The sequence below is a fragment of the Tachypleus tridentatus genome, unplaced genomic scaffold (genome assembly GCF_004210375.1).
Source record: "Tachypleus tridentatus isolate NWPU-2018 unplaced genomic scaffold, ASM421037v1 Hic_cluster_2, whole genome shotgun sequence".
In the NCBI taxonomy this organism is placed as follows: Eukaryota; Metazoa; Arthropoda; class Merostomata; order Xiphosura; family Limulidae; genus Tachypleus; species Tachypleus tridentatus.
Window position 1 is genome coordinate 44,210,657 of NW_027467782.1, and position 27,899 is coordinate 44,238,555.

Here is a 27,899-nt window from a genome sequence, read left to right on the forward strand (position 1 = left end):
AAAAAAGTACTGTAATTCAACTCTGGTCTACAAGTTCAGATGTGGGCTGCAGTAGATCCTGGCGACGGATCAGTCCTGTTATTCTGTTTTGGTTAGGGTTTTCTGTCTCAAATAATAAAATAAACACCTCCAGTTAGTCAGCTAAGTCCTTGGTCACCTGATTACTTTATTGTCAGTACTTCACGCATGTTGCCTTCCCTCGTTGCAGTGCATCGGAAGAAGTAATTTTAGCTGCAGTAGACTTAGAGGTATCAGCCTGGCATTGGCCAAGCGCGTAAGGCGTGCGACTCGTAATCCGAGGTCACGGGTTCGCGCCCGCGTTGCGCTAAACATGTTCGCCATCACAGCCGTGGAGGTGTATAATGTGACGGTCAATCCCACTGTTCGTTGGTAAAAGAGTAGCCCAAGAGTTGGCGGTGGTGGTGATAACTAGCTGCCTTCCCTCTAGTCTTATACTGCTAAATTAGGGACGGCGAGCACAGATAGCCCTCGAGTAGCTTTGTGCGAAATTCAAAACAAACAAACAGTTTAGTTTATCATTTTGTGTTGACAGAATATGACTCACCCTACGTAATATTTAGTAACAGGGACAGGAGACTGCATGCTGCGTCATCTTAATCATTGCGTAACAACATGCATTTGTGTGAATTGAGAAATTTAACTTGATTACAAGCATGCTCTTATGAGTCAGGTATAAAACCAAATTTATGTTGAAAAGAACTAATGAACAAATTGAAGGTATAACATGATATAATTAAAGTTGTGGTGCAGTTTTAAAATATATATTATCTTTACGAACTCGTAAATAATAAGTTGTACAAAATAAGGAAATAATTTTATTTTTCATGTCATTGCTTGAATTTATTTTAAAAAATAAATAATTACACTAAACAAAGTGAAGCTAATTGCTGACCTGTTTTATTCACTTCAATGTTACAATGTATGCTAACATGTTTTGCAGGTAAGAATATATCATTACAGATTATAAAACAAACAAAACATGGCTGCTATGCGTTTTAACATTTTTTATTTATAAAGCAGAGAACAACGTTTCAATCTTCCAAAAATATTTTCAAGTTAACCATTCCTGAGATGCACTTTTGTTTCGAGTGGATTATTTGTCCTCAAGAAGAACAATACGTGGTTTAATATGTAAAACAAAATGTACGGAAAAGAAATACTAAATGTACTTGTACTGAAAAGAATATATTTTGAAATCATTGCAGTTGTGGATTTGTTTGTATAATCATATGGGGAATTATTACAAGCACTTCTAACGTAGAAGTGTGAACTTTAGTGATTTTGTCATAATGTGCTATATTTCGAAATAAACGTAAAAGTAATATTGCTTTATTTTGCCTATTTTATCGAGTAAACTTAAATTTAAAAGTATGTTCATTTTCTCGTTGATTGAGTTTTGGTTGTAATTTTTAAATTAATCAAATATTTGAAAGAGCTTTGTTCGTAATTTTGAACACGTAGGACAAGGTCTAAACAAGTTTACAATCAACTAGATTTTGATATATTGATTATAACTCTAAATTGTTTAAAGAGACAACTTTTAAATAGTTTGAAGGTATATCAGGAAAACTTGAATTTAGTTAGTACTTCAGGATTTTCCTTTTTATAATTTTATAAATAATATTCGTGATGATAGATGGCGCTATAATGCAACAGGATTTTTCTTTTTGTTCTTGTTTGAGATAATAGATGGCGATACGGGATATTATTTCGCAATACAAAAGTTTGGTAATAGCTGTTATATGGCTGTGCACTTCCGCAAAATTTCTAAAATGTTTTTTTTGACTTTTCGTCAAGCATGTTAAACAATTCTTCCTTTAACCTTTATAAAAAACAAATGTTAATAACTCTTAAATACGTTTGGTGCTTAATAAAGATGTAGAAGTTGAAACTTTGCGTCAGAATATGAGAGCTATGTTTTCTATTTGTTGCTCTAGAATACAGTGAAAAGGCCCATGAGTGTTATTTAAGGCGTTTTTCGTGACTCGTTGCGTAGTTAGCGACTTGGAAGGACGCAAGAATGTATGCTGGATGGTAGGTAGAGTAGAACTCAGGATATATCAGGAACACGACAGGCAAAACTTTCGACGCCTGTCCTGTGAAAGTGGGTTTTCTCAGGGGCACCCCCGCTTCCCACCACAGCAAATACTAAGGCATTGGATTTCTAGATCCCAGCCCAGGGAAATTTATTGCCAGACCCTGAGTTGGGTCGTTTGAATTGAATTGTAGCCATGTTCATATTTACTTGACTTCTTCCTTTCGGGACGGGACCCGGCCATTTTTTCCGGTGCTGCCTTTGCCTCCACCCGAAAAAAGAATTTAAAAAAAAAATTCCTAATAACTCTCGAAAGGGGACGAAGAGGAACCACAACGTTCTTGAACACCCCAGTTGGAGAGAGAACTCTTCTGATTTCTCTCTCTCTCTCTAAACTAAACCCCTGGCACGTTAGTTTGAGTTTGAGACTGGATATTAGAAGAACGATTAGAGGCGTCGTATCGGCAACGATGAATGGCAAATTTTAAGATAACACTAGTGAAATAGTGTGATCTAATAATTGTATTTTCTTATTTAAAGAAAAACGGAAATAACGCTGAAGAATTATCATGAAGATGCAAATATGTTAACTCTAAATTTATTGTCATGATAGACTTAAATGTTTTTAATTAAACATCCGGATAGTAATGTCTGTTAGTTTAATCATCTGTTACTATTTTTTCTGAAAGTTTAAGTGGAAGATTAAAGAAAAACTCGTTAGTTATGCATTGTTCCAGTAGTAATTTCTGGAAGAAGACGACATGTTAATCACTTATTCACTCTGGCGAAATCACAAAAGCAAAACGAAACGATAATGTGAAGATCAGGTATTAAGTTTGAATTCTTAGATTACTCTTAGAATAAAATCCTTTTAATATGGTGCTCTCAAAGACTTAACTCTGCGTCAGTTAAACATGTTTTTAAATTATATATAGGTGTTCTATATATGATGCGAGTATGTTTACAACTGTTAAACTTGCATATAGTCTAGGCTGTCGAACAGGGGAAGGGGGTGTTAAAGAAACTTATTTGTTTTAATAGGTCTGACTGATATATAGATTTCTATTGTACTTGCAGTTGAGGCTATAAATGAATCTACATATATCTAACGATGCCTTTTGATGGTTAAGTAGTAGGTCCACTAGTGGCTCACCTTTGACATTGTGCCTCCCCAAACAAAAACAAAACAAATTAGATATTCATAGATAACTTTTAGTCGGGTAGATAGACGTACTAAAACATCACTACAAAGATCTTACGATTAATGTATATGTATGATTTTGATATTTTCAGGAGTGTTAGTAACATGTATACAAGATTATCAAACATTAATTTCACTCACTGGAAATCTTGATCTAGTGATGAAGGTTCACGGATAGATGGAACTAGTGTCAAATAAAAAACATCATGGAAATAAAACAAAATAATAAAAAAAAGAATAAAAAGTAGCTTTATAACTCTTATCACGTTCAAATCCGAAAGATAAGTGAAAATATACATAATTCCTGATGACAAGAAACTCAATTGAAATAAAAATGTATCTCGGGACGACAGTTATGGGTATTAACACTTTTATTGATAAGCAGAGAATAACGTTTGGACCTTCTTAGGTCATCTTCTGGTTAGTAAAAAGAGTTTTCAACTCTCCGTTGCCGTACAAATGTCTTAGGGACGACAGTATAAATGGGTACGGGATTGATACATATCTCCAGCAACCAATTAGCAACCCCCTATAGAATTCACTACCACCAAAATTAACTTTATGTTCAATAACCAAAACTACCAACAAATAAATGGCCTAAGTATGGGGAATCCCATGTCAACAGTTCTAGCCAACATTTTTATAACGCCGACTGAATCTCAAGCGGTAAATTCAGCCTTCCACCCACCAATGTACTGGTGCGTTGATGATACAAATGCTGAATTCATATACACAAAATACTCACTTAGTTTTTCAATTACGTTAACTCTATTCACCCCTACAATATGTTCACTTGTGAACAGAAAAAAAACTCTCCAAATAACATTTTTTAACCTCAAGATCACTAGAACTGAAATGAAATTTAAACCAGAAATCCACAAAAAAAATCACCCATACTGGATTATACATTCCATGGGACTCGGCACATGAAACAAAACAAAAAACAACGTATTAAGAAACCAAATAAACACAACCACAAAACTAAAAGTTCACCTGATAAAATTAACTTTGAAATCAACAAAATAAAACAACGTTTTATCGACAAATTTCCTAAAAAAAACGTGGAAAATTATACGCACACACCAAACAAACAACAATAAACAAACAACACCTCATGCTGCTGAATGCCACATGTTCCCGACATCAGCAAAAAAATAATCAACATTTGGAAAACCTTATAACAAAACACAACATTCCAGTAAACACAAATTTATTCAAAACCAGGTACAAAACTAAAGTCTGTTATGAGTAAAAACTGCATTGACAAACACAACAATAAAATACAATGCAATAATTGCCTTGACTTCTATATTAGAGAAACAAGCGGGAAAATGAAAACTAGATTCAAAGCACAACAACAACAAAAACGCCTTCACACGTCTTTGAACACTGCAAATCAAATAAACACAACATTACCAAAGAAAACACCCAGATACTAAGTATGGAAACAAATATAAACAAACGTAAAATGAAAGATGCCCTACTTTTACAGAAACTAAAACCAAAATTAAACCAATATAAAGGAACATCTTTATATCTATACTAATTAATAACTGTCACACCTGTTGAAACTGTCGTCCTGAAGACTTGTGTCCAGCAACGGTCACTTGCAAACTCTCTTTCTTAACCTGAAGATGACCTGGGAAGGTCGAAACGTTGTTCTCTCCTTATCAATAAAAGCCGTTCTCAAATAGAATGTAGATAACTCAACATAATGTCACAGTATTATAGATTATATTTTTTTGTTTTACTTTATTTTGTTTAGTTTCTTTCAATGATAAATTATGCAGAAGTGTAAAACTAACGTTTTTATGTTGTTTATAACTTACACTGATGACACAGAAGCACATCATTTGAAATAGTTCACGTTGTCAATCAACAGAAGGACCACCAGCAACATGTTAATCCTTGGAAAGATTAAACAATCATAAACACTTCCACACCATGATCTTCAGAGCGCTGTTAAAGGTAATCTCCTCTAAATGTGTGTTTTGATTTGTACCAAAACGAGTCATTAATAAGTTCAAGCTGTTCCAAAGAATAACTAAAGAGATTTATTTGGTACTTAATGTCAGTGTCAGAGACTGTTTGTGTAATGAAGTGTTTTATATCATGAAAGACATAATTTAATGACATTCGCGCACGTGTGTTTGACTTGGTTTGTTTGTTTTGAATTTCGCACAAAGCTACTCGAGGACTATCTGCGCTACCCGTCCCTAATTTAGCAGCGTTGACTAGAGGGAAGGCAGCTAGTCATCACCACCCACCACCAACTCTTTGGCTACTCTTTTTCCAAAGAATAGTGGGATTGACTGAAACATTATAATGCCCTCACGACTGAAAGGGCGGGCATGTTTGGTGTGACGGGGATCCGAACTCGCGATCCTCAGATTACCCTTATGCACCTGGCTATGCCGGGCCCGTTTTAATTTGGAATACATTGAGTCGTTAATAGGTTAATTCACTTTCAAAGACTGACTAATGACATGTATGTAGTATTTAATGTTACACTTAGATATTAAAACTCACACTACAGCACGTGACCCATAGGTTGCTAGTTGAGCACCCTAAGTACTTACAAGTGCTACAAGTGTTGTGTAATTGAGTGTAGGAATGTAAAGAGCGTGCTTAGATGTTTGAATATAAATATAAAGAGAACCACAAAATTTTTATTAGTTTGTTTTTAGTAGCATCTATTTCTGTAGAGGGCATGCTTAGATGTTTGATTATATTTACACAACCCCCTTCAAACATGTGGTCAGCTATTGGTCAGTTACTTCTTTTTTTTTCTTTGTGAACCTGACGATGACCGAAAAAGGTCGAAAAGTTGTTCGCTCCTCTACATAAATAAATTTCTCAACCAATACCAGCCGTTTTAAAATATGTACTTTTCTTTACAAGTTGTTTTTCTCGTCATCACGGATTAAAAAAAATGTGTTTGTTTTTCCCCAATAACACGTAACTAAATACATGAAACCCAGTTTATGTGTGTCTGTGTGTACGTATGAAGACCTTTTCACATCTCAGAACACATCAGTTCATTATATACGTATGGACAACACAAAACCACCCGAGCAGAACATTTAATATACTGAAACGAAACATAAAAACTAAAACAATTTAAAGTTTCTATCTTACAGTAAACCAAAGATCTTAAAAAAAGATAAATACAATGGAAGCTATACCCGTTAACGAAATAAATACAAAAATAAACAGATACAATGGACGGTACATGTAATTAAACCGATGTTCAAAACATAAAAACAACACACAATAACAATATATTTGATATTATTACTTTTACTTTAACACTTACTTATTGTAAAATATCACACAATATTACAGTTTGTTTTTATCACAACTAGAAAATTGTGTATCCTTTCAACTTTAAAACACAGAAATAGATGCTGCTAAAAACAAACTAATCAGAAAACAATCGTGGTTCTCTTTATTTTTATATTTCATGTAATACAAACATATATATACGTTTAAACTTGTATATGCAGAATAAATCTACAGACGAGAAACATCTTAAACTTGTTTCTCTGTGATTTACACCAACATATCGTTACATTCGTGAGCGTGAAGAACGACCTTTTTATTTACACTCTAGGTACAAATTGTTAACTAAGTTTAAGAGAAACTGTCTTTTGTATAACTCTACTTTTAAAATATTCACTTTTCAGTTTTATATTTCTCTTTTCATTTTCCCTTTCTTTCATTACGTAATTTAACAATTGATTGAGCAGTATTGTTTCACTTCTAACCAATATAAATTGTGAGATAAAACAATAAAGTTGAACCACGATACTATTAAATATCTGTATGTAGTAACTATGGAGACGAAATATTAAAATATAAACCGAACTGTGCGAAGAAAGAACAAAATCTTTATGGTCAAAGGTTGCTCACCTCGTATTCCCCATGTTCTTCGGCCATTACAGTTTGTAGGTATAATGTTTTGCATAAATATTTTAAATGTGAATTAAATTCTTGAAATGAGAAACAAAAGTTAGACAACTGGTAACATTTACTGTACTCTACAACCTATGAGAAGGTTAGCGATTACTGGGCTGTTTTACATCACGTCGTACTGGAAAACTTTGAAAAAGTAAAAATTTTCCGAAAAAAAAGATTCAGTTTACAGCAAATACTGCAGGAAAACGTGTTCAGGTTGTGCTGATTCAAACAGTCATTTTGTATCTCTTAAATGTGCTACACTTTGTTAAAGAAAACCCACCAGTTTTTCTTTTCTTAAAACTATACTTATAAATTACATCATTAAAATATAATCAAACCTTCAGGTTCAGTCCAGGTTCTTGTTACAAGAAGAATACTTAAAATTATATCTGTGACAAACAAAGGAATTTTATACGTATCGTACTTATTTTTGTAATTGTCTAAATCTAGAATACCAAAGTGGAAATTTTAAATAGATTTTTGTTTGTGGTGCCATTTGATAGATATGCCATAACTTATTTATTGTTTCGGTCACATACACTGATAGATACAGATATACATGCCATATTATAGTAAGATTAGAAAATGTGACGTTATTAATTCTCTATATTGGACTTATCAAACATATATATCTTCAACACTATATAATGCTCCAATTGGTAATACATAGCCGATACTATGTTGTTGTATTATTAATTAACTTTGCTTTTACTTCGTGATTTTAGTAAATTTATGGTAATTATTTTTACAACAATTACGCTAACAACTTAATATACTGTGATGGTTTACACGGTGTCTTCTCATCATCAGACAAATGTCTACAACACTTTTGTTATTAAGTTTTCTCAAGCATTTTGTGTTGATTTTGAAATTTCACACAAAGATACATGAAGGTTATATGCGATAGCCGTCCTCAATTTAGCAGTGTTAGACGAAAGAGAAAGCAACCAGTCATCACCACCCACTACCAATTCTTCGGTTACTCTTTTTCCAACAAATAATAGGATTGACCGTAACATTATCACGAACCCACGGGAGTAAGGACGAGCATGGTTGGTGTGATGGGATTCGTACCTGTGACCCTCAGATTACGAATCAAGCGCCTTAATCATCTGGTCATCTTTGTAATGTTTCCTTAAGTAATAATTTAAGGATCATTGATAAGGATATTAAATTTGGTAAAGTGGTCAAGAATAACCACTTTTTGGTTAAGTGGTCATTTCGGGTAAGAATAACAATGGTACTCTTGGATGTGGTTCTTTCTATTTTTATTTTTCACATATTACGACTGGATAATACATATATATATATATGTATAAACACACATATATATAAATCTACAGACGACATGTATGACTTGTCACATCTCAAACTTTTTCCTCTGAGATATACACCAACAAACGGTTATACACTTAATCGCGAAGGGCGACCCTTTATTCATGCTCTAGCTACAATTTGTTGAAAAAAGTTTAAAGGAGAAATTGTTTTTAAAACTCAACTTTGAACATCTTCTGTCTTTTCCAACTGCTATCCCTCACTTGTCTGTTTTATATTTCTGTCTTCATTTTCCTTACGTCATATATATACAACAATTGATTGACAAGTATTGCTCAATACAAACTGAGAAAGACAATAATGAAATTGTTGGGAGTCTTTTGATAGAAACGGTCATTTTCTATCTGTTAAACTTGCTACTGTTTATTGATAAAAACAAGTTTGTTTTATTTTTTTAAACTGCGTTTCTTAAAGCACCTGCTAGTGCAGTGGTATGTCTCCGGATTTACAACGCTTAAATTAGGGGTTGGATTCCCTTTGGCTTCATTGTAAGAAAGCACACACCATTTCTTATAACTATAAGTTACATCAATAAAGATACAATCAAACTTTCAGGTTTAGTCCAAGTGAAAGCTGGGTTCTTGTCACAAGGAGGGTACTTAACATTCTATCGATCTTAAACAAAGGAATGTTATAAGTATCGTATTTAGTGTTATAATTGTATGAATATAGAATACCAAATGTGGGAATTTTTAAATAGATTTTGATTTGTGGTGACATTTTATAGATATGCTATGATGTATTTATTGTTTCTGTAGATAGATACAGATATAAACACCATCTTATAGTAAGATTAAAAAACGCAATATGACGTAATTCTATATATTGAATTTACCAAAAATATTTTTATTCAACGTTGTAACATGCTACAGTTGTTAATATACAGCCTATACTATGTTGTTGTATTATTAATTAACTTTGCTTTTGTTCGTGATTTTAGTAAAGTTTGATAATTATAATTATATAACCCACAACAACTTAATATACTGTGATGGTTCACCTAGTATCGTATTATCATTACTAACAACAACTTAATACACTGTGATGGTTCACCTGGTGTCGTATTATCATTACTAAAATGTTTACGACATTTCAATTTCTCAGCTGTGTATGGAACATTTTCTCACGTTGGGTGATACTCAATTAAGGGGCATTGATAATGTGGTTGAGTTTACAACAACAAGCAATATTTTGATCAGGTAGTTATTTTAGTTAAAATAACAATTTTAGGTAGGATGTTGTTGTTTTGAATTAAGCACAAAGCTATACAATGGGCTATGACTCGTGACTGGGCGGTATGCTGTAGCGGTCAATCAATTATTTCCTTGTAAAACAGTGTTTCGTGAGTAGTGATCACTTGGTACCTTTCCTCTTTTCTTTCACTGCTAAATTATCGACGGCGATAGCAGATAGCCCTCGTGTAGCATTTAGCCAAATTTAAACAAACCAACAGTGTCTTTAGACAAATCTGATAAGCTAAAATGTGACGTAATGGAATGTTATTGTTGAGTGGTTCTTAACAGAACACTTTCTATACAAACATGGAACATCAAACATAGTAAACTAAAACTCTTTTGACACACCTACTCTAGAACAACCCTTTATTTATAACCTAGGTATAATTTGTTAACTACCTTTAAAGGAGAAATTGTCTTTTTTATAACTCAACTTTGAACATCTGATTTTTCCCACTGCTATCTCTCACTTATCTGTTTTATATTTTTGTATTCATTTTCCTTTTTGTTCGGTACAGCGGTAAGTTTACGGATCTACAACACTAAAATCACGCGTTTGATTCTCCCCTGTGGACTCAGCAGACAGTTTGGTGCGGCTTTGCTATAAAAAAACATACACGTTCTCTTTAGGTTACGTCACGTATTTACACAACAATAAAATGGAGCTATAATATTATTGAATATTTGCATATAGTAACTAAGGAGACAAGATGTTAAAGTTGGAACCGAACTGTGCGAAGAAAAAGTAAAATTTTGTAGTCGAAAGTTTCTAACATTACATTTCGTAGGTATTTTGGCCAGTACAATTTGCAGGTATAAAGTTTTGTATAAATATTTTAAATGTATATTCACATGAGATTATTATATAAATCTGAATTAAATTCTTGAAATGAAAAACAAAACTTAAACAATATGTAGGGAACATTCATGTTACTCTACAACCTGTGAGAGGCTTAGTAATTAGGGTAAGCAAACATGGGGCTGTTTTTGATAGTATGGCACTGAAAGATTTAGAAAAAGTGAACATTTTATGAGAAAAAAAGATTCTTCTTACGGCAGCTACTTGATTGTGCTAATACAAACAATCATTTTTTATACATTATGTGCTGCTGTTTATTGAATAATTTGTTTGTTTGTTTTGGAATTTCGCACAAAGCCACTCGAGGGCTATCTGTGCTAGCCGTCCCTAATTTAGCAGTGTAAGACTAAAGAGAAGGCAGCTAGTCATCACCACCCACCGCCAACTCTTGGGCTACTCTTTTAGCAACGAATAGTGGGATTGACCGTCACATTATACACCCCCACGGCTGGGAGGGTGAGCATGTTTAGCGCGACGCGGGCGCGAACATCTCTGTTATCTCTCTAAATCTTAATTGCTGTTAACGACACATCTTTTATCAGTAAAGTTATGCTTCTAATCTTTACTTTGTTCCACAGATTTATTTGATAATACTACTACCCTAACCCTGATTCTTCTGCGTACGCGAGTTAAATAGAACCAGTCGGTGGTTTCTGAACTACTGCACTACACGTGTACAAGAGTGTAGTTTAAGTAAATATGACACCTAACGTAACATTTAAGCGTTATTAATGGTAATGTTGGCCATGTAAATTCAAATATTACGTAACAATAATTCTGGTCATGTAAATTATGTACTGTATTTGAAGTTTTTATGAACTGCACCTTCGTGGAGTTTAGGATTATATGAGATTTCATTAATATATTTTAAACGTGTGGTAAAAGTTTGGTGAAACGGAGAGCGCTTAGAGACAACAGTTGGTTCGTTTCGTGTTACATAGATAACGTACCCTCTTTTGTCTCTGTACTGGTAGTTTCGTTAATAATATTAGCTATAGTATCTAATTATATTACTTTTTAAATATTTATTTATTAGTAAATTTTAGTTATAGATTTTGTTTCGCATTATCAACTTAATATACGTATTTAGGACTAACCTGAATCTCCTAGGCTGGTCTAGCCTCTTGAGATGTTATTGAGATTAAGGCCGAAAATAATACTTTTTATAAAAAAAAACGTTAAAAAAGACATTTAATTATCTATACTTATTAAAAGGTTTATTTGTTGTTTTTTTAGAATCACTCTAAGTAGGTAGCTTGCTTTGATCTTAAGTCAATATTAATGTAATTTGTACAACAAAGCTATTGTATGTATTATTAATAACTATTAGCTTGTGTGTACCTCTTGATGTACTTTTTAAAGTTACATTTCACATTATGTGCAAGTTATTCAGTAGTTTAATTAATACCTTACGTCTAGTCCATTTAAGTGGTTTAACTGCTCGTGTGTAAATTAAATACAATGACTTTGTGTAATTTATAATAATTTAATCACTTACGTATACCTTCCAAGTTGAAGATGTTTACTACTTATCAAATTTGTGTGATAGGTGTAAGTAGTAATTTAAGAATATTTTAAACTTTGTAGAATTTAAAAGAAAATTGTTATTACCCACTGGTATTTAATATAAGGAATGAAAATACAGCCATTAATTCATTTATATAAGCCTTCAAAGTATTATTTTAAAATACCTTAAGATACACAAAGAACAACACAACTCTGCAGGATGCGTTTTGATTTCTAGTGTCTTACTAAAATATTTTCATCATTATTCAAAGTATGTCTAATTCGTAAGCATTTTGAGTCTTGAGTTATTTTATTTACAGGACTGGTTATGTAAAACTACATTATTCCTCAAAATGTACGAGCAAAAACTGGATGTTCATAGAATGTCTCCTACTACATTGCAGTCTGTTTTCAGTAAGGATGCCCCACTCAAACTTTACTACTTGATAGGTTGAGGTAAGTATTTGAGAATAATACGAATCTTATTTTATTTATTTGTTGTGCCTTGTTACGATGGGTTTAGTTTTAAACCTTACCTACTTGGTACTATATAAATTACTCAATTTAGCTCTTGTTACATGGAGCTTAAACATCATACTGCTATTGTTCAAGCAGTTTCAACATCATTATTATTACCGAAACCAAAGGTAAACTGGGGTTATGTTTGCATCCATGTGTGTGTGTGTGTTTATCAGCAATATTTCTCGAAAACATTTGGGTAGATTTGAACGAAAGTTAGTATACAATTGGACTATGACCCAACTCAGAAGTGATTAATATTTGGAGGGCCGATGTCAAAGATAACAGCAAGTTCACGAAAAAAAATCATATTTGTTACCATGGAGACCGATTTTGTACACTACTTTTGTTTTATATCTTATTCAAAAACGAACGGATTTGTTGAAACTTTGTAATCATGTAGAATATCATTACTTTTTGGTGTTGAAAACGACAAACATTCAGACACATTTTCAAATGTTTCAAGGATTAAATATGGTCAACGCCATTCAGGTACTGGTATTATTATTTAAAAATCAATATTATTGTTTTATTATTGACTGAGTTAAAGGTATTGCGTTGAGCAGGTTACAAAATCGTAGTTTAGAATGCACTTGATTACTGATAAATTTAACGCCATCCTTTTGTTTCACTTTAAAACATCCTGTACCGAGTTAGTAACATTGTTAGCACTTGGTTGAATGAGGCCTTACAACAATAACGTTATTTAAACAAACCTGTTTCTAAACAATACAAAACATGGAAACTTACCAACTTGTCGGGATCAATATAAAACAGTGAACTAAATATTCAGTTTGTGAGTTATTTTTATACAAGCATGATCATGTTTTGTTTATAATAAGAAGCCTTGACTATACCATTTCTTTCCAACCTGAGAATAAAAGATTTAGTCTCAATTGTTAAGTTGGTTAAGAATAACGATATGGATGTCAGATATATAAAAATTATAAAGAATGGATATATGAAGTTCAAATAGCAAGACGATGAAGAATATAGATCTTGGTGAGAAGTGGTCGGTAATACAATGAATAATAAGGGATTTGGGTGTCAAATAGTTAGCAAGACGATTAAAAAATAGAGACGGGATATCAAGCAGTCGGTAAGATAATGCAAAATGGAGACCTGATAGTTAGAAAAGAGGTGAACAATAAATATTTGGTTGCCAGATAGTTAGTGAGACGATTAAAAAAGAGACAGAGATCGCTAAACGGTAAGATAATGCAAAATGGAGATCCGATAGTCAACAATATTTGGTTGTCAATAGTTAGTGATAAAAATAGCGGGATATCAAGCAGTTTGCAAGATAATGCAAAATGGAGATCTGATAAATGAGAAAAGAGGTGAACAATAAATATTTGGGTCAGTCAGATAAAGTTAGTAGAGACGATTAAAGCAGAGACGTGGATATCAAGCAGTCGGTAAGATAATGCAAAATGGAGACCTGATAGTTGTAGAAAAGAAGTGAACAATAAATATTTCTTTCAGATGTTAGTGAGACGACAATAACAGAGACGTGGATATCAAGCAGTCGGTAAGATAATGCAAAATGGAGATCCTGATAACAGAAAAGAGGTGAACAATAAATATTTGGTTTCAGATAGTTAGTGAGATGAGTCGACAAAATAGAGACGCGGATATCAAGCAGCAAATCGGTAAGATAATGCAAAATGGAGATCTGATAGTTAAAAGAGGTGAACAATAAATATTTGGTTGTCAGATAGTTGAAGCAAGACGATTAAGAATAGAGACGGATATTGGATGTCAGATATATAAAATTATAAGTTAGAATGGATATATGAAGTTCCAAAAAGTTAGCAGACGATGAAGAATATAGATGTTGGTGAGAAGTGGTCGGTAATACAATGAATATGGGAGATCCGATAGTTGGAAAAGAGGTGAACAATAAATATTTGGCTGCCAGATAGTTAGTGAGACGACAAAAAATAGAGAACGTGGATATCAAGCAGTCGGTAAGATAATGCAAAATGGAGATCTGATAGTTAGAAAGAGGTGAACAATAAATATTTGTTTTTATCAGATAGTTAGTGAGACGATTAAAAATAGAGACGTGGATATCAAGCAGTGGTAAGATAATGCAAAATGGAGATCTGATAGTTGAAAGAGGTGAACAATAAATATTTGGTTTGTCAGATAGTTAGTGAGACGATTAAAAAATAGAGACATGGATATCAAGCAGTCGGTAAGATAATGCAAAATGGAGATCTGATAGTTAGAAAAGAGGTGAACAATAAATATTTGGTTGCCAGATAGTTAGTTGAGACGATGAAGAATAAAGATGTAGATGTCAAACAGTTAGAATAATGATGTGGAAATCAGATAGTTATAACAATATGAAGAATAGACATATGAAGTTCAAATAGCAAGACGATCAAAATACAGTACTGTGGTCTTTAATACAATGTATAATAGGGATTTGGGTGTTGTATAGAAAGAAGGACAAAAATAGAGATTTGTGTGTCAAATAGTTAAGACGATAAATAATAGAAATATGGATGTCAAAACAGTTAAAACAGAGTTGAAGAATAAAAATATAGAATCCAGATAGTTATAAAGATATGAATAATAGATATATTGATTTGATATAGCAAAACGAAGAACAATAGAGATGTGGATGGGAAGTTGTGAGTAACATAACAAAGAATAGAGATCTGGGTATTAAACACATAAAAGGACAATAATAAACATTTCAGTGTCAAATAGTTAGGAAGACGAGGAAGAATAGAGATCTGCATATCAAATAATTAAAAAGTTGTATGTCAGAATAGTTATAAAATTATGAAGCATAGATTTGTGACGTTCAAATAGCAAGATGATGTCAAACAGTCGTTAAGATAATACAAAATGGAGATCTAAAGAATTAATAGTTAGAAAAGAGGTGAAGAATAAAGATATTGAAGCCAGATAGTTATAAAAATATGAATAATAGACATATGAATATCAAATTGCAAGGATAAAAAAATAGTTTGTTTGTTTGTTTTTTTTGGAATTTCGCACAAAGCTACTCGAGGGCTATCTGTGCTAGCCGTCCCTAATTTAGCAGTGTAAGACTAGAGGGAAGGCAGCTAGTCATCACCACCCACCGCCAACTCTTGGGCTACTCTTTTACCAACGAATAGTGGGATTGACCGTCACATTATATGCCCCCCACGGCTGGGAGGGGCGAGCATGTTTTAGCGCGACGCGGGCGCGAACCCGCAACCCTCGGATTACGAGTCGCACGCCTTACGCGCTTGGCCATGCCAGGCCTTTCCCATTGCTACCCCTCACTTATCAGTTTTATTTTTATATATCATTTCCTTCTTTTTTGGCTTACGTCACTTTGTTACAACAACTGATTCAAGGTATAGTTACACTTGAAACGAATACAAACTGTGAAGAAAGGCAACAATAAAGTTAAACCACAAAATTACTGAATATTTGCATATAGTAACTATGGAGACCAGACATTAAAATAAAAGCCGAACTTTGAGAAGAAAGAACAAAATTTTATAGCAAAAAATTACCCACCTTACATTTCATAGGTATTTCGACCAGTACAATTTGTAGGTATAAAGTTTTGTATGAATATTTTAATTGTATATTCACATAAGATGATTCTAAAAATCTCAATTAAATTCTTGAAATAAGAAACAAAAGTCAGACAATTATTAACATTCATTTTACTCTGCAACCTGTGAGGCTCAGCAATTAGAGTTAGTATATACTGGGCTGTTTCAGATAGCGTTGTACTGAAAACTTTAGAAAAATGTGTAATTTTCTAAGACAAAATATTATTTTATACAGTAATTAATGCAGTGGAAAACTGTTCTCATTGTGTGAAGCAAACATTATTTTTGGTCTATTAAGTGTGTTATCGTTTATTTATAAATTAAGAGTTGTGTAACTTCTTTCCTTAAAATTATATTTACAAATTACATCAATAAATATATAAGCAGATTTAGTCCTAGTGAAAGTCTGGTTCTTGTTATGAGGTCAGAACTTTAAAACTCTGTTCTTTCATTAACAAAGGTTTGTCGTACGTATCGTAATCATCATCAGTCAAATGTCCACGATATTTTTCTTTCTAAGTTCCATCAGATATCTTTGGAATGTTTCCTCACGTTGGATGATAATGAATAGGCTTTGATAAGGAATTTAAAAGTGGTAGAGTTGTCAAGAATAACGACCATTTTGATCAAGTAATTATTTTAGTTAAGAATAACATTGTTATTGTCGGACGATGTAACATAAATATTTTTATTTAATGATAGTTCTTTTAAAAGATTTATTCAGGGCTTAAACGGTAAGGACGAACATTAGAGATAAAATCATAAGAAGTAGAAAAGGCAGAGTTCTTTATTTTCGTCATGAAAAAATTACTGAATCGACAAAGAGTTATTTTGTCTTTCACAAGAAGGTTCTTTTGACACCTGTATCGTGATTTGAAAGTGTAAACTAAATTAGGTACATAGATTTTACGTGGTGGAAGAGAGAACTGAAGACCTTTAGCTATCACTGATTTACACTGATTATTTGTGTTATAATTACATAGGTTAACAATCTGGTCGCCAGGATGAAACAAGGAATGAATGCTGTTAATCAGTCAATTCAGCCTCAAATTTTGGACATGTTCACACTGCACAATTTGTCTTCGTTCCATTAGTTCCACTTGTTCAGTACATCGGTGTAATCAACACTGGTATCAATGATTCTAAGGTTAGTACAGAACACTTTGATCTTTTTCAGTAAAATTTATGTTCTGTTGATGTTTTGTACGAAATTCTTGATCCAACTCCACCAAACATGCTCACCCTTTATGATGTGTGTGTGGGGGAGGGAGAACATTGTTAGGGTCAATCTCACTATTCGTTTGTGAAAGAGTGGTTAGTGGATGGTGATGATGAGGTACCTCTATTCTTTCACTGCTGAATTACATACGACTAGCGTTGATAGCCCTCGTGTAGCTTCAGCCCAATGTAAATCAAAGCAATAGTATCTTCAGACAAATCTGATAATCTAACAACTTTTGAACATTTTGGTTTGGTTCTTTAAAGTGGAGATACTTTGGATTCACGTTTCGAAGAATGCATTCTGAAAAAAAGCAAATTTCAAGGTTGATGATTAATGGTATAACTATATTGAAGATGAAGAAATAGATTCATACAACAGAAGGGAACAGAGATAAAGTTTTCAATATTTTACAGATTCAGTATTTAAAGTAAACAAAATCTTGATGATGAGAAACCTACTTCAGATAAAAATGTATATCTGAATGGCTGGTATGGGTACTAACACTTTTACTGAGAAGGAGAGAAAAACATTTCGACCTTCCAAGATCATCTTCAGATGAAGAAAGAGAGAGTTCGCAAGTGGCCGTTGCTGGACATATGTCTCAGGGACGATGGTATAAACCAGTGGTGCACAAACTTTTAGAGTCAGGGGCCACAAAAGTGAAGATTGGGGGCCAAAAGATCGTCCCACAGTTGTTTCACACAAGATGGACATCACATTTAAGAACACACAAATGACGATTACATTAAAGTGTTTGCACATTATTCTGAGAAATGTTACAATACGTCAACTGTCACAAAGTCAATGCGATGGATGGTGCTGCATGTCATCTACGAACTTAGAAATGTTCAGCTTGACGTTGAAAGACGCAAGATTGCTTCCAGATGATCATCAGTCAGCTGATTGCGAGTGTTGTTTTATTCAGTTTCATATACGAGAAAGCCTGTTCACAGGTGGTGTGGACAAGTGCGTTCTCTTTCAGATTAGCAAATGTATCAGGCAACGTTTTGTAGAAGTCAAGCAAACTGTTTTCTCGGTAAATATCAAGCAGTTCATCAGATGCTTCGATATCAGTAAGTTCAAGCTGATATTCTGCTGAAAAGTCATCCACTGACACACTGAACGGATCAGCAAAAAGTTTCATCAACAATCTGCATTGGTCAAAGTCGTGAGTGAAACCGTGAGTTGAAGGATTGGATCAAAGTATCTAGCTTCCCAACATAAACTTGTGTGTCAATGTCCTGATTCTTCTGTAGCTGTGACTGAAAAGTGGGAAAGTGCACGAAGTTGCCTGATGTTGTTTGCTGCCAGAATAATTGCAACTTTGTCCTGAAAGCTGAGGCGTAATTTGCAAGCTGACTTTTGCTTTGCAACTTCAAATTCAGATCATTCAAGTGTTGTGTCATGTCGACCAGAAAGGTCAAATCAGCTTACCATGTTGGATCAGTCATGGAAAGTATTTCTATCTTTGTTCTTGCTTCTGAGGAATTCTGTCAGTTCATTAATCAACTCCAATAATCTTCTGAGCATCTTCCCTCGACTCAGCCAGCGTACTTCACAGTGATACACAAGGTCACCATAGTCTTAATCAATTTTTTTCAAGAAGACTTTGAAACTGACTGTGATTGAGCCCTCGTGATTTGATGAATTTAATGGTTTTCGTCACTAACGCCATCAGTGCCTGAAAACGAAGTTCTTTAATGCACAGGTTCTGTTGGTGAATAATGCAGTGCAACTTCACCAACTATTGTTCTGCTTTCCTCAATGCTTCATCAACAGTGCTACCAGCCCGCTACTTTCTCCGGTCATGGCTGGTGCTCCATCATTGTCACACTTACCAGTTTCGTGAAATCCAATGAAACACTACTATACTACTGTCTCCTCGAACAGAGCAGACCCAGTTGTCTGACCCTTCATGGAACCATGCTGATTTGTTCCTCTGTGATATCAAACGATGACGACACACCATGAAAAAAAAACTAGTAGCTGTGCTGCTGAACTGATGTCAGTCGACTCGTTTGCTGCTAAAGAGGAGTAGACAAAGTTGGCTGCTTTATTTGAAAGCGGTCTTGTCACATCTGCTGAGAGGTGTGAAATTCTTCACTGAACTGTCGTACGATTCAAAGCCACCATCTGTAGCTTGCGGACTGCTTCCGGACACAACTTTTCCGATACAGTAATCATGCATTGCTTGACAAAATAACCATCAATGAACGGTTGGCCAGATTTCGCTATCATCAACGAAATATCGTAACTGACCTCACATGCTGCACCTAAATCTGCTGACTGCTTTGAGAAAACGTTCTGCTACTGCCGCAGCCGCAGAGATTCTATTCGAGCTGTTCGTTCATCAATGACTACGTTGTGGAAATCTTTATGCTTCGACTCATAATGACACTTTATATTGAATACCTTCGCCACTGCTACTGTCGAATGACACAGCAGACAAATCACGTTCTTCTGTTCTTAAAGAAAACAGTACTGTGCAGTACAATCATCATGAAACTGCCGGTTTTCGTCATCAACTTTTCTTTACGATTAGCTACCATTTTTGTGACGAAATAATATCAAAATAGGGCTCGTAAGTAAATCTCGAAGAACAATTGGAACGCGTGAGATTTCGTAATTAAGGAAATATTACGTCATTAAGCCAAAGATTATATGCCTATGCATTAACGAGATTTTCTTATTAAATTTTCTTTATTGCTCGACACAAATATGGAACCAGTGCCTAATCTAATGCATATTCTTCTATAGCGCTTAATCTTCGCGAACTCTAAGTGCGCGAACTCTCTATGTTTGAGTTTCCTGTTGGACATCGCGGGCCTGATTTTGTGCACCACTGACATAAACAGATACGGAAAGTTATTTACCCGTTGATAAAATAAAACGTGGTTATTTTGCTGTCGAAACAAGGGCAAACTGCTATCTGCAGTGTCGTGCATAGAAACAACAAAAACCACAAGAAGGTCTTTCCCCGAATTTTAGTTAAGCTATAGCTAGTAGAAAGGCCGAATTTACACCCTGAACTGGTCTCGCGGGCAGATTGAAATTTTTACTATGTGACTAAGTATCGGGAATGTATTGCTCGTGCTAACTACACACTGCTAGACAGATCACAGCCAAAAGGAACTTGCTTGATCGATGTTCATAGGTGTCCGCGACACACTTCGAAACCCCAGTCGTAATGTTTGTCTGTTCATTCTGTCATTGTTAATTTGTTATGTTACTTAATAGCATTACATACAAAGTAAGTTTTATATGTGTAAAAACGGCTCGTTTGGGTTGAGAAAATATTTTACGTAGAGGAGCGAACAACGTGGTCAGCTTCCGGTCAGTTACCTCTTTCTTTCTTTGTGAACCTGACGATGACCGAAGAAGGTCGAAACGTTGTTCGCTCCTCGACGTAAAATATCTTCTCAACCCCAACTAGCCGTTTTTACATATATATTTCTCTACAAGTGGGTTTTCTCGATATCATTAAAGTAAGTTTTACTTTGCAGGTAACATTGTTATCAAACAAATGAAGACAACATGTACTACTCAATGTTCCTCTTTATTGAATCACTAAATGTCAGCACAAATATATATTATGTGTACTGAAAGTTTGCCAAATTTCATACAGATACACAAGTCGTATCGATACAGTCCTATCGAGTTCTTCATGGTAAGTACTCGTATGTTACTCTTTTACCAACACATTTTTAATATTTAGTGTTTGAATTAATTAAATACAGAAACAGACAAGGAAAGTTATTTAACCATTGATGAAACAAAACATGCTTATTGTACTGTCAAAACAAGGGTAAACTGCTATCTGCAGTGTCGTGTATGGAAGCGTCATTAACCACGAGAAGGTCTTCCCTCAATTTTAGCTAAGCTATAACTAGGAGAAAGGTCGAATTTACACCCTGACAGGCAAACCATAATTTTCACTTGGGGCACTCAACCGTGCGACTAAGCATTACTAGTACATCTGTTCAATATATTTGCCTGATTGACAACTTTACGTAAGCATCTGTAAAACATACATATCGTGTTGACTACTTTCCTGTAACCACTCAACAGCACACATTCCTGGTTTACTACTTTATTAATAGCTTTGAACAACATACATTCCTGGTTTACTACTTTATTAATAGCTTTGAACAACATACATTCCTGGTTTACTACTTTATTAATAGCTTTGAACAACGTACATTCCTGGTTTACTACTTTATTAATAGCTTTGAACAACGTACATTCCTTGTTTACTACTTTATTAATAGCTTTGAACAACATACATTCCTTGTTTGCTACTTTATTAACAGCTTTGAACAACATACATTCCTTGTTTTACTTTATTAATAGCTTTGAACAACGCATTACTACTTTATTAATAGCTTTGAACAACATACATTCCTTGTTTACTACTTTATTAGTAACTTTGAACAACATACATTACTTTGTTTCACTACTTTATTAATAGCTTTGAACAACATAGATACACTAAATTACCCTGTACAGCTGAACAACAGACATTGACCTACTTTACCCTTAAACTGAACAACATAGATACCTGTTTACCCTGAACAAGATACCTGGTTCACTTACCCTTTGAACAACATACATAGATACCTGGTTCACTAAATTACCCTGTACAACTGAACAACAAAGATACCTGGTTCACTAATTACCCTGTACAACTGAACAACACAGATACCTGGTTCACTAAATTACCCTGTACAACTGAACAACATAGATACCTGGTTCACTAAATTACCCTGTACAACTGAACAACACAGATACCTGGTTCACTAAATTACCCTGTACAACTGAACAACATAGATACCTGGTTCACTAAATTACCCTGTACAACTGAACAACATAGATACCTGGTTCACTAAATTACCCTGTACAACTGAACAACGTAGATACCTGGTTCACTAAATTACCCCTGTACAACTGAACAACATAGATACCTGGTTCACTAAATTACCCTGTACAACTGAACAACGTAGATACCTGGTTCACTAAATTACCTGGTTCACTAAATTACCCTGTACAACTGAACAACATAGATACCTGGTTCACTAAATTACCCTGTACAAGTGAACAACATAGATACCTGGTTCACTAAATTACCCTGTACAACTGAACAACATAGATACCTGGTTCACTAAAATTATACCTGGTTCAAACCTAAACAACAGAGATACCTGTTCACTAAATTACCCCTGTACAACTGAACAACGTAAATACCTGGTTCAAGTACAACTGAACAACATAGATACCTGGTTCACTAAATTACCCTGTACAACTGAAAACGTGGTTCACTAAATTACCCACAACTGTGATACCTGGTTCACTAAATTACCCTGTACAACTGAACAACATAGATGCGTGGTTCACTAAATTACCCCCTGTACAACTGAACAACATAGATACAAGTACAACTGAACAACACAGAACAACACATAGATAACGTGAACAACACAGATACCTGGTTCACTAAATTCACTAACTGAACAACAGATACCTGGTTCACTAAATTACCCTGTACAACTGAACAACATAGATACCTGGTTCACTAAACTTCATGGACCAACTGAACAACACAGATACCTGCTTCACTGGGGATACACAACTGAACAACACAGATACCTGGTTCAAATTACCCTGTACAACTGAACAACACAGATACCTGGTTCACTAAATAACCCTGTACAACTGAACATCATACATGCCCAGTTGACTACTTCACTGGTATATCTGAACAACATACAACTTTAAATAATAATTATAAATCTGTACGAACAATTTCACTCAGATATACTTTAGACTTTATAATTTTGTAAGATTTATTGAGTGTAAGTCACAAAGATGTGAGAAACCAATCGAAACTTTCATGTTTGTTTATATGTAAAGTCTGACAAGATTCTACATTATACAATTTACCTGTTGTTTTTAACCCTTAATCTCAGAGCTTATAGACGTGTTTTAACAATAGACAATTTATTTACTGTTTTTTTAACTTCTAATCCCAAATCATATTGTTGTATTTGTTATCTAATTCTCATTTCTTGACATAGTAAGTAATTAAGCCTCGTTTTTTGTACAATTTTCTTAGAGGTTTACTTTTGACAGACTTTTTATCTCATTCTTTTATAATGTTACAGAATGCGATATCAACACCTATCAGTGAAGACCGACTTTGAAAGCAGCTGTAGACAATATTTGATTGGACAGAGAACATTATGTACTGCTTGTTTTATATATACTGTGAACAGTGGTGTCTGTCCATCAGTTCATCTGTCTCCTGTTTATGACGGCTTCACTTCTCATGTTGAGTGTGAAAAGCTATGGATGAAGTCAAAGTACAACATTAACTTTTTAAATAACAGTAGAACAGGTATGAATAATGTTAACAACAAACAGGATATTCTACACTAACTTGTTATGAATTAATAACACTATGTATCAGAATTTGAAATGTGACATAACGGTTTGTTATTGTTAAATTGTTCTTAGCAGAACACTTACTATACAAACATAGAAAATCAAAACTCATGTAACACACTTACTCTAGAGTATCACACAATCTTACAATTTGTCTTTAGTCACTGCTACACGAGGGCTATTTGCGCTAGTCGGCCATAATGTAGCAGAAAGATCAGATGGAAGTCAAGTAGTCATCGCTACCAACCGCCAAGTCTTGGTCTACTATTTTATCAACGAATATTTGCTGTGTATATAATGTCCACATCATGATCGATCATGTTGGTGTGGCGTGGAGAAGTACACCGGCCTTTTGTATACCATTAGGTTCCTCGACTCAAATCACGACTCACACAAGTTGATGTATATATAAATAATTTACGTAGGTTCTCATACACTTTCTCACTCCATTACCACGATAACTGTATTTATATATACACATATATACGTATGTACATAGATGTAGATGGACGAGAATTTAAATAGAAATGTTGGTATTTTTTTTTAGGGTAACACTGTCTTCTCAGTCAACGTTGTACGAATGTTGATGACAAAGCTACGTATGGACAATTCCACAGAAACTGCGCATGTCAGGTAGATATTAGTGGTTGTCTGATTTAATAACAAGCTCAGCGATGGTAAAAAACTATTTTAAAATTTGAAGAAAAATAAGCATATGAGTATCTAGAAAACTATGGGAAAATATCAGTATATTTAGTGAAGTATTTGTTGTATTTTTTACTTTATAAGTAATTCTATCTTTTAAAAGTAGTAACATAGAAATTCAAAAATGTTCTGGTGTTTGTCCTGTTTGAAATTGTTTAGATTTTTATTGATTACTTCAATTACCACTCCTCAACATATTTCACACCTGAACATTGATGATAAAACTGTAAACAGTTTCAGGTTTGTTTTGTTTTCTTTTAACCAATAGCTTAACCTTTTAATGTACTTCTATACATCAGAATTCCCAGATGTTGAGAGATTTATAGAACTGTGTATTCTTAAAAACACATTAACTTATTACAATAAAATTTATATCAGGCTGTGACTGTTATACAAGATTAAATATTAAAATAAATAGATAGAGCTTAAAGGATTTACCGGAGTTTTCAAAATCTATAAAATAAAAATCAGTCGTAACCTCAGAATCACTAGAAACAAAAGTCCACGAAACGTATTAGGGATTTTATTGGAAAGAAATGTAAACAGCTTTCCAAAGGAAAATAAATGTCAGAAGAGAATAAATAACTGTTTTTATAGGAAAGTCATCAAAGCTACTGCGCTTCTTTTCCGTTTACTCGGAATCACTTATTTTCTGCATCAGTCCTCATGACGATACTCACCAAGAGAGGGAGTACATGGTAACTAACGCCTGTTATAGTCCTCCAAGTAAGTATTTCAAGTCTGATTTTATATGAACGGGGAAAACAGAAAAATGTGGGTGTGGTTCTTACTGGCCATAAATCTGTTATTTTCACATCGCTTCCAAGTCCTTGACAGTGCTGGATATTAAACCTTACGGTCCGTCCAGTTACTATTATTTCTGTATCTTACACAGTTCGTAAGTTTGTGTGTGTTTTCTTATAGCAAAGCCACATCGGGCTATCTGCTGAGTCCGCTGAGGGAAATAAAATCCCTGAATTTAGCGTTGTAAATCCCAGACTTACCGCCGTACCAGCGGAGGAGGGACAGTTCGAAAACTGTCTGACAGAATATTTATTAATCATTTCTCTAATATGTCAATGTATGTATAACCACAACTATCTGGCTATAATTCTTAAGCCTAGTGAACTTACTAAAGAGAACAACAGTGGGGAATTATCATTACTTAAACTTAAGTCAAATTATTTACCGACAAACTAACTCAGTGTAACATCTAAACTGGTCATCACCAACCATCGCCAAATCTTGGGCTACTCCTTTACTAACGAATAGTGTTATTGAAGGTCACATAATGACACCTCAACGGCTGAAAGAGCGGCCACGTATAGTAACTAAGGAGACAAGATATTAAAATGAGAACCGAACTGTGCGAAGAAAAAACAAAATCTTATGGAAGAAAGTTTCTAACACTGCATTTCATGGGTACTTCGTCCAGCACAATTTGTAGGTATAACGTTTTCTATAAATATTTTAATTGTATATTCCCATGGAAACATTTTATACATCTGAATTAAATTCTTAAAATAAGAAACAAAAGTTAGACAATTAGTAAGTAACATTCACTTTACTCCACAACCAGTGAGAAGCCTAGTAATTAATGTTAGCAAATACTTGTCTGTTTTCAATAACGTCGTGTTGAAAAGTTTAGAAAAATTGAACATTTTCTATAAATAAAGAGAGAATCTTTTTACGACACGTACTGCATGAGAAAGGTTTACGGACTGTTCTGATAAACACTATATTTTATTATCTGTTAAATGTGGTACCGTTTATTGAAAAAATAATTTTTAAACTCCATTTCTTAAAACTGTATCTATAAATAATATCAATAAAAAGATATAATCAAATCTTCAGGTTTAGTCCTAGTGAAAGTAGGGCTCTTGTTATACTGAAAGAGTACTTAATATTCATTTCTATGGAAAAAACAAACGCTTGTTGTTCGTATCATAGTTACTTTTAAAATTATCCGAATTTAGAATGCTAAAGTTGGAATTTTTTATATATTTTTCTTATAGAGACATTTGATAAATAGTGACACACTGTATTTATTATTTCGGTCAAATAGACACAGATATGCACGTCATGTCGTTTATGTAATAGTGAGATTAGAAAATATAACTTAATTGTTTATATTGGATTTACCTAAAATATATATCCTGAATATTATATAACAATAAAGTTGTTAATACGTAGCGTAAAATATCTTACATATTCCACATTCACTATTTAAAGCAAAACAAAATAATACATTATTTCTACCTAAATAACTAAAATACATTGCTGAAATAACAATCATTTAATCAAAACTAAAATATATAGAAAGTAAATAACTAAAAATAACAAAATGATGTACATATTTTAAATGGAACGATTTTAATGAAGACTACATGATATTTGGTGTTGGTTAAAGTTGTTTGATGTAGATGGTTTCTTTAAGTATGAATTCCAGATCAGTGTCATCCCTACAAAGAATATTTATATTTTATAGTTCGTGTCCTGTTTCTTCACCATGTTAGCGTATAAACGAAAACCATGTGTCACCGAACATTTCTGTGTGTTTTCATGAACAATCCCGTATTTTATTAGTTCTTACTACTAGATGGCGTTCGGCTTTCTCAGTACATCAGGCCATGCAGTTTTCTTGGGTGAAAATATGGACAAGCCCTGAACAAAGATAAATTTGGATGTCTTTAGTCAGAAGAATTCCCTTCTGTATGATATGGGGTTAAACCTAATCTGGAACTAAAACATAATTTGTGAGTTATAAAAGCGGTTACTTATCACCATATTGATCTGTATTTTTATCCTATTTTTAACTTAACTTTTTTTTTTTATCCAACACCAACTTGTAAGCACCTTTCACATGTTGAGTGCACACCCACATATCATATTTTAAACTTTAAGTAAAACATAATTATAAATGTATACTAACAGTTTTATTCAAAAATACTTTAGACCTTTATAATTATGAATCATTTATTCAGTGTATGTCAAGAATTTAAACCAATCAGACTTTCATGTTTGTTTAAATGTGAACTCTGACGGGATTTCTCCAGTAGACAACCTACCTATTGATTTTGACTCCAAATCCTATGATTGTATTTGTTAACTAATTATCATTTCTTCACATACTAATTACTCATGTCTTGTTTTTCGTACAATTTTCTTAGTGGTTTACTTACAACAATCTTTTTATTTTACCTTTTGTATGATATTACAGAATGAACCTACACAGCAACAAAGAAGACTGACTTTGAAAGTGGATGCAGACAATATTTGAATGTGATCGGACAT

General features: G+C 33.7%; 1 protein-coding gene and 1 long non-coding RNA gene across 4 annotated transcripts in view; both read left to right on the top strand.

Moving 5' to 3' along the window:
- Nucleotides 1-27,899, top strand: part of LOC143243070 (uncharacterized) — a 698,461-nt gene that overhangs the window by 466,735 nt on the left and 203,827 nt on the right. The gene's annotated exons all lie outside the window — the stretch shown is intronic.
- Nucleotides 2,091-24,527, top strand: LOC143242810 (uncharacterized). 3 transcript variants are annotated; one of them, XR_013023261.1, is made up of 5 exons: nucleotides 2,091-2,883; nucleotides 5,100-5,225; nucleotides 12,473-12,608; nucleotides 23,621-23,853; nucleotides 24,448-24,527. It is a non-coding gene; the product is annotated as an uncharacterized LOC143242810 (long non-coding RNA). The 3 variants fall into 3 exon arrangements; XR_013023262.1 differs by lacking the exons at nucleotides 23,621-23,853; nucleotides 24,448-24,527 and adding an exon at nucleotides 20,966-21,080 and having other exon boundaries at nucleotides 2,099-2,883; XR_013023260.1 differs by lacking the exons at nucleotides 23,621-23,853; nucleotides 24,448-24,527 and adding an exon at nucleotides 17,224-17,358 and having other exon boundaries at nucleotides 2,099-2,883.